Source organism: Excalfactoria chinensis, chromosome 6, assembly GCF_039878825.1.
Source record: "Excalfactoria chinensis isolate bCotChi1 chromosome 6, bCotChi1.hap2, whole genome shotgun sequence".
NCBI lineage: Eukaryota > Metazoa > Chordata > Aves > Galliformes > Phasianidae > Excalfactoria > Excalfactoria chinensis.
This window is the reverse complement of record NC_092830.1, coordinates 35,122,756-35,130,699: the sequence shown is the minus strand read 5'-3', so window position 1 is coordinate 35,130,699 and position 7,944 is coordinate 35,122,756. Positions and strand designations below refer to the sequence as shown.

The following is a 7,944-nucleotide window of genomic DNA, read 5'->3' as shown; positions in this document are numbered from 1 at the left end:
CATGTAAGGGGTGGGGGGATGCCAAGCATGACAAAGAATTAACGTGTTTTTAAGTCAACTATTATACTTATTTTCTTTTGCCTCATCGCTCTGCTTATCAACTGTATTTTTCCGTATCTACTACTGTTATGTATTTAACTTCTTAAAACGTTGCTCTGGGTTTCTTAACTTTGAAGTCAAAATACGTATTTTAGAACATTGCCTTTGGTTAGCTTAAGACATGGAGACAGAATTTCATCTCTTGGGTACCTTCTCAGTAGCACTGCTGAACACCGTTGTTTCACATATGCTGTAATAGAAGCAACTTACAAATAGCAATTGGAACAGAGGAGGAAGAAGCTCTTACCTTACATAGGCTAGTTTCCTCATTGCCTGGAGTTGTTTTGTTTTTTTTTAAGCAAAAATAAAAGCATTAATAGAAACTTGGATAACATTTCAGTAATCGTATTTAATTTTCCCACTTATTCCCAATTATAGCACTTACTGATAAACCAAATAAACCAAAATAAACCACGGTTAATCTGTTAATGAATAGCAGAATAAAGCACAAGAGAACACAAGCAGCCACACCATTGCCACAGGTGCTCTGTAGATGGAGAGCTGCTACAGCAGGAGGATGTCAGCTGAGCCGAGGCTTGGAAATTCAGTTGAAAACAAAATTTCCAGGTAATACTGAGAATGTTTAGATGAAGATTAAGTAGTTGAGACATTTTGTATTTAAAACGCTCTGACTCATTCCCAACAACAGTAATGTGTGCATGAAATGGGAAGGGATGCATGCAGCAGGTGCACGACCTGAATTCCCTTGTTGGAACACTCCATTTTTTAGAATAGCAAGTGATCGTGCTGCATCAAAGTCTTTCTGATAACCACTGGAAAGGTGAAATTGTAAATAGCCAAAGGTAATGACTTAATTAAATGACTGAAAATTACTTAGTAGCTATTTGCACCAGGAATTCATAAGTTTAATGGCACCACTTAGCGTGCGTACGGTAGAGTAATAATTAGGAATCTGTGAAGTGCAACCTATGGCATTATGGTGTAAAGAACAACATAAAGCATATGCAGGGAAACAGTCACAAGATTTTACTGAAATTAGAATGCTATTGCAAATACAAAACACAATGTTATTACCTGATGCAGCAGAAGAAACAAAGAAAGGTACGTGTCATTATGCTGCAACTGAGATGTTATAGAAGAGCATTCAGATAACATTTTTCTAGAGGAAGCCCAGCATGAGTTGCAGAAATATGCTTTTATTTTTATTTCCCATTGCAGTGTGTGTTGTGAGGGACGTTATTTAAGTATCACACTGGATAAAAAGAAAGAGAAATCTGGGCTGAAAGAAAATCATTTGGTTCCTAAGAAAAGCCTTCTGAAAAGTGGTATTCTGGCAGTCTCATATCAAAAATGCTTTCTACTTTAAAAACACAGACTGACACATTACATACCCCCAACACTCAGGAGTTCTGCTAGAGAAATCCCAGTTTTCTGTTTGAAACAGACAAACGAAACCAAACATCCCGTAAAAAGAAGCACCGTGGCCTGGAACCAACAACAGGTAGTTACCGACACAATGCAAGGTGATTTTCTAAGAGTAAAAGTGAGGAGAGGGAATACAAAAAGTTGCAGTATAATCTGGAATCCTTGCAAGCAGCAGATATAAATGCAATTACATTCATGTATATTCAAGCACAAAATACTACAGGCCAATAAGAAAGCAAGCAAAGCCAAGCTATCAAAACATCTCCTTTGTTAGGTGCAGATTTTCCCATAGGATGTGAGCAGGAGCTGACTGGCATCTTTTCATACTAAATTAGTGTCTTCCTGATGAGACACGCAGATGTACAACTCCGCTGTGAAAAACCAGATGAATGGTTTCACATTCTTACAGGCAGCGCAAGCAAACAAATCACCACAGATGAACCAATGTGGGCTATTAAACATTTGCTGCTCTCTGATGGCCATTCAGCGTGTGGACCCATAGCATCTGGTTTCAAGCACTGTCAGCACAGGCTTTAAGCCCTGTTGTAATGCATTCATCTATCTGAGCTCAGTAAACTTCTTCCATTTTTTCCTATTACCTTCAAAAACAAGAGCATCCTCCAAGCCCTCAGGTTTTTGAGGTGATCCATTTCTCTTCTTGGGCAATGAACAGAGCATGCCGATGTCTCCTCATCCATAGGCATATTTCAGCCTCCTCCATGCCCAGCAGGAGACACAGCGTTCCTTATCCAGACAGTCCCTGTTCCAGAGAACACAATGTGCTGTCCCTAAAGCAGCACACAACAATGTTGCCATTATGCTAATGAATAGAACAGTAAGTACAAAACACCACAACAGAAAAATGAATAAAGACTCAGCAAACAACAAGAAAATGGTATGTTTACCCCTCTCCCTCCCCATCACATCTCTCAGTTTTAGTATTCATAGATTTTTTTTTTTTTAATGCTATCAATTATCACTGCAGCAAGATTTTTTCCAATTCCACAGTATATATATAAAGAGCTTTTCCAAACAGAAATGTGGCTTTTTGCTTAGTTTCAATTTTGATGACTTCTGATCATTTCAGTACACGGCATTAATTACTTTTGAATAGCATCCAATCAAATAACAGCACTGTGTAATTTAACAACTTAACTTGCGGCAGTAAAGAAATTCATTTTCTGAAATGCAATTTTACAAACCCAGGAACATTAACACAGCCCAGTCTTCCAGATAAGTGTACCATACCCTGTGTGGAGATGTAAGTCATCCCAAGCATCGCAGGCAGCTGTCCCTTCAACAGAATCCCATCAGAGACAAGTATTAAAATAAAGAAAGCACGCTGACATCAAGTTTTGAGCTCTTTGAATTTAGCCAGATCAGAAGTAGAATTCCAATTGCATTCTCACAATAAAGATTTGTTCCGTTTCCAGCATCTTCTCTTTTTCCTACCCCTCTAGAAGAAAAAATAAGTAGAGTTTGTCTGAAAACACAAAGCGTCCTTTAGTTTGAAAAGGCGCAGTGTTAAGAACTGCAAATAACTTTAATGTTCAACATGTCATGGCAGAATGTGTGGCTCTGTAGGAATGCCAGCACACTGCTTCCACAAGCCATTCATTTACAACAAACCCTTCAGCCAACCCAAGTTGGCTTCTCACCATCTTCACCCTGGTTTTCACCAATGCTGTATGTTTTAACTAAGGTACACGTGTGTTTCTTGTGGGATCTTCCAGTTGAAGTTACTTCAAGCAAACAGAGTCTGAGAATTCAGTAGCTGAGCTTTCTGCTTATTATTAAGTATTATCTCTCCAGAAGCACATTCTTAATTAAGTTGATGCTTTGCCTCCATAATCACCCATATAGTTAAGAAAATGCAAGAGTTTTTGCAACAAGAACACAACACGCTAAGAGAAAAGGACATCTCTTTTCATGTAAGTTCTCACTGCTTCAAATTCACCTACCAAAGAAAGAAAATGCAACAGATTGCCTTTGCTTTCACATGCTTTACACTGGCATGTTGCTGCTGTTTGCACATGCAGATACAGCAAGAGTATTTTCCTTCTGTTTAACAGAACAGAAAAAGGATGTGATGTGCTGAGTGCAACATCAACTAAACCAATGCCAACACCTCATTCAGAAAGCCACTGGCTGCACTGACTGTCCTGCAAACACAGGCAGAGCTGAGAACAAATAAAGAACACATCATGGCAACACAGAGCATTAAACATTTTCTGCTACAGCATGAAGGAAACAATCAAATACATAGCGGTGCTTTAGATGAGTCAACTCATCATTCAGACATCCTGTTCCCAAAGCTGTGTGTCCTTCTATGACCTTCTAAGCTGCCTTCCCACTGTGCAAATTTAATGCAATTTGATAACGACACGACGACTCTGTAACAGTTATTCACCGTTTCTCTGTTTCCATGCAATCAATAAGTCCTGCTATTAAGATTGTCTTGACATAAAAATATTATTCCCTCTACTTAATGAGTTGCCTTTTGAGTTAGAACGAGTGCGCTATACAGAAAAATGTTCAGCGTACAACAGTACAATATTTTAAAGTAGATTAAGAAATTATTTAGTACTAGGCTAAGCTAAAAGAAAAGAAATAATGTTTTTACTTTAAAATGAACAGCGCCTTTTTCCGAGTAGAATTCAATAGTGGGAACTCATTTCACCTCTCCATCAGTGTCATTAGCAGACAGAGCAAAGTGAAATTTTGCCTTGAATGACCCCAGGTAATTTATATCCAATTGTTTTTTCTGGTAAAGTTGTAAATGACTTTTTCCATTCTGAAAGCCAAAAAAGATGAACACATTTTTTTCCACCCCCAAAGATAAATCAAGTTAATTGGAGTCTACTATGCTTTCCTGAAGGAATACTCAATGCCCTGATACCGCGGATATCCTTTGATCCCACAACAGAACACTTTGCTGCACCAGGATTGTGCTCATGATTTGAGCTGAAGAAACAACTCCCTGAAAAACCTGAAGATGAGCATTAATGCCGCGTTGGATAAGAAATGCTGATTTTTTGGTTTACTAGAGGGGCAACCATGAAAGAAATAAGGAGCCCGGAAGATCAGAGTGAAGTGATAGAGAAGCAAAAAAAGAATGCTGCATTTCATCTGTAGCAGTTTAAATACGGTTTGCAGTACTCTCAAGGGAATGTCAAATCTCCATAGAACAGAGATTTTGATTGACACCTACACTATTACAACACTTCCCAAATCCATATTATCCCAACTACTTAAGAAAGCAGTTGGGCAAAATTTAAGCTTATCCAACACTGTCTTCTCTTGCCCTGTGCTTTGCCTGCAGGAGCTTCTATCAATCTGATTTTTTCCTTCATCTAAGCTTGTTTTACAGGTCATCAATTTAATTTCTCAGTGCTTTACGTTCTCTACTATTCCCAATTATAATAACATTATGTCCATCAATCCTTATCTCCAAATCTTCAGCTTTTCATTTAGCCTCCCAGCAGTCTCAATCAGAGTTTTTCAGCACCTTATCAACTGCAACCACGCTCATTAAATTGTGCCACCCATTTGCTAATATTTATTGAGCCATTACTAAATATGTCCAATTTCGTTCACTTACGCATGTTTGTGTCTCTAATGTTAAACCAAAACAAGGCAATTCTGCCCATCTCTTGTTTCATAGATGCCTGCAGGTAAAAGAAAATACCATACGTTTACAGTTCCAGTTTTAGACCCCCTCTCAAATCCTTTATCAGCTACTAATAGGACAAATTCCCTTATCCCCTGCACTCTATTAAAAAACTACTATTTTCCCATTAATGAAATAAAGCTATTAGAGGTCTAATTACAGAACCACTGCAATGAAAGGCATCGCTGTCTTAGAGGTTATTCTGTTTGCTCCCATAATATTGGCAGGGTTTCATATAAATCTCCATTTTTCAGACAGTTTCACTGTTCTTTAGTCTTCTGAAACCACATCACTGTCACTGTTCTTTCAGGCAATAAGTGCCCAATAAGCAGCAACACCACTTTATCCAGAGGATTCAGAAATGTACCATTGCAGGACATTCAAGGCCAGGCAGGATGTGGCATTGGGCAGCCTGGTGTAGAGGTTGGTGACCCTGCCTGTGGCAGGGGGGTTGAAACCAAATGATCTTTGAGGCCCTTTTTAACTCAGGCCATTCTGTGATTCTAACACAAATGTAAAAGACTAAGAGTAACCTCTTGGCATTCAGGACAAACAATGCAAAATGTATAGATAAACACCTACCTTACAGCCACCATTCATTATCCATTCAGTAAAGAGACAATGTCCTCCATCTGAGCTACAGGACCTGCAGACCTCCAGCTTCCTGAGAAGAACCTTGTGATCTCGGGGACTCACCTACTACAAGGCTGAAACATCAAAAACACATAAGAAAAAGAAACCAGCCTGCTGCAAACCCAGGACATCATTGTCTCTGCCCAGAGAATATTAAATATATTTGCTACTGTGTAAACTTCTGACGAGTAAAAATGTACCAGTGGCAGCCTGACGGCAGAATGTGAGGGATATGAAGATACCTGACATTGAAAAGACAGGGAATAACACTGTGAATGTACTTCAAAAGCTTAATGTAGCTTTCTGAAATCCCTTGGAGGGTCACCTCACTTCAAAGGACAGAAAGATAAGCGATAAGAGCACAAAAACAAATGCCAAGAGATCCATGCTCAGCTCTTGACTCTTCCACTGCCTTAACTACCCAGCAGTTCCAGAAGGGGATGTCATTACAACACCCAAATTTATACCAGACACCAGCCTTCTTCCTACTGAATTTTCATCTCCTGATCTGGTGCAAGGACATTATCTTTATGTCTCCAGATGTCAGCTGGAAACTATCAAAACCTTAAGGACCTGGAGTCAGATCTCTATCTTAAAAGAGACAAACCGTGGCTCTGAAAATAGGTTTCTTTCTACTTGGGTACATTCTTAAAACACCCTTTACATACTTAAATAGCAAACGCATTTAAGATGCTTTTGCTCTCCAGAGGCTTATTCCTACATCTTTGTACTGCCTATTGCTGGAGGTTAGTGGCACTAAAATAAAACCAGCAGATGGGATTCCATGATAGCTCTTTGCTTGCCTCAAAATAGTCAAGAGTGTGCATGTGGAACAGCTCTCACCAGCTGTTTATTGTCTCCATCAGCTCTCCAGTCAAGCATTATCTCGAGCCCTGGTGATTCTATGATTCTATAAAGCAATAGGGTAATAATATTGTATAAGATAGTATATATTATTAATATAATAATGCTAAGGAAATATCCAAGAGTATTCTAATTTTCTTAATTAGGAAAAAAATCAGATATTGTGTCAACTTTGCTACTATCACCTTTATTCCGCTGCACCTTTCATATGATACTATATGTTCATATATATGCATATACATACACACACGTATATTGAAAATTAAAGAATTCCTGACTTAAAGTGAACTTTAAGTTCATTGAGTCCCACATCCTGCTGTTACAGGCAACACTTTGATGCCTTTCTTGCGCAGAGTCCTCAATTTAATGGGAATTTCTCTCCTATTAGCTGAACAGCTGTTCCAAAAACATCACTATGTTGATGCAGAATCCCTTCTTTTTTCCTGAGATACGTATCCTTTCTGGTCCTGTGTATTATAGAAAGACCCAAAGCTGATTGGTGCTTGATTATCTGCAGTTATCTCTCAGAAATTACAATTAACAAAACTGTAGGACTCTCTTAACTAATGAGTCTTCAACACACTGCTTGGACAAACAAAATTCCTGTGTCAATCACTTCAAAACCAACCCCCAGTTACCCATGGTTGTAGTTTTCTGTTTACTCTTCAAATGAGAAATAATTTGTATTTATCACAGTGCTTTTCCCAGCGCGAGGGTATATTTATCCCACCAGGAAGCAGACCAACCACCATGGAAATGAATATGCAAAGCGTCAGCTACATTACGGTTAAAATCCCATTAAAAAGGCTTGTTGTCTTGGATATACCAAAGCACAATGTGACTCAAAATACAATATTACTCCAACTCAGCCTGTCACTGATACAAATCATTCTGCACCAAATCAATACGTATACGAAATATGAAGTAAAGAAAGTAAATAAAGGAACTTAAGCTGCAAGTATGAGTGTTGTCCATCCTCCCCAGATAGCTGGTCCTGCTGATACCATGGGGGAATGGGAAGTGGTGTGGAAGGCTTGGGGTAATTTGTGTAAGAAAGTGTTTATGATGAGTCCTGTCTGTTGCTGGAACGTTGTAAGCAGTCCAAGAACGATGGGCATGAAAGAAACCTTAAAACACCATTCCTTCCTACTCGGTTTTTCAAAGTAACACACAGGGCAGCATAGAAACCTGTGGGGCACGAAACTGCACAGGAAAACCACAGTGTTTACAAAAATACTGGACAAACCAACAGCAAGTAGTCAAAAGATGCATTCTCCAGTGGAAAGCCCTAC

General features: G+C 38.9%; 1 protein-coding gene and 1 long non-coding RNA gene across 2 annotated transcripts in view; one reads left to right on the top strand and one right to left on the bottom strand.

Annotated features, from left to right (window-relative positions):
• The window catches only part of ADAM12 (ADAM metallopeptidase domain 12), a 154,059-nt gene extending 153,632 nt beyond the window's left edge, over positions 1 to 427 (top strand). Inside the window, exon 24 of the mRNA XM_072340304.1 lies at positions 1 to 427. This exon is cut by the window's left edge and continues 905 nt beyond it. The gene's annotated coding sequence lies outside the window, so the exon portion shown is untranslated.
• Positions 1 to 2,934, bottom strand: part of LOC140254090 (uncharacterized) — an 8,582-nt gene extending 5,648 nt beyond the window's left edge. The window contains exons 1-2 of the long non-coding RNA XR_011904051.1: positions 2,734 to 2,934; positions 2,085 to 2,245 (exon numbers count right to left, since the gene is read on the bottom strand). This is a non-coding gene — a long non-coding RNA (uncharacterized lncRNA). The remainder of the gene's footprint in view (positions 1 to 2,084; positions 2,246 to 2,733) is intronic.
• Between the last annotated feature and the right edge of the window lie 5,010 nt (positions 2,935 to 7,944).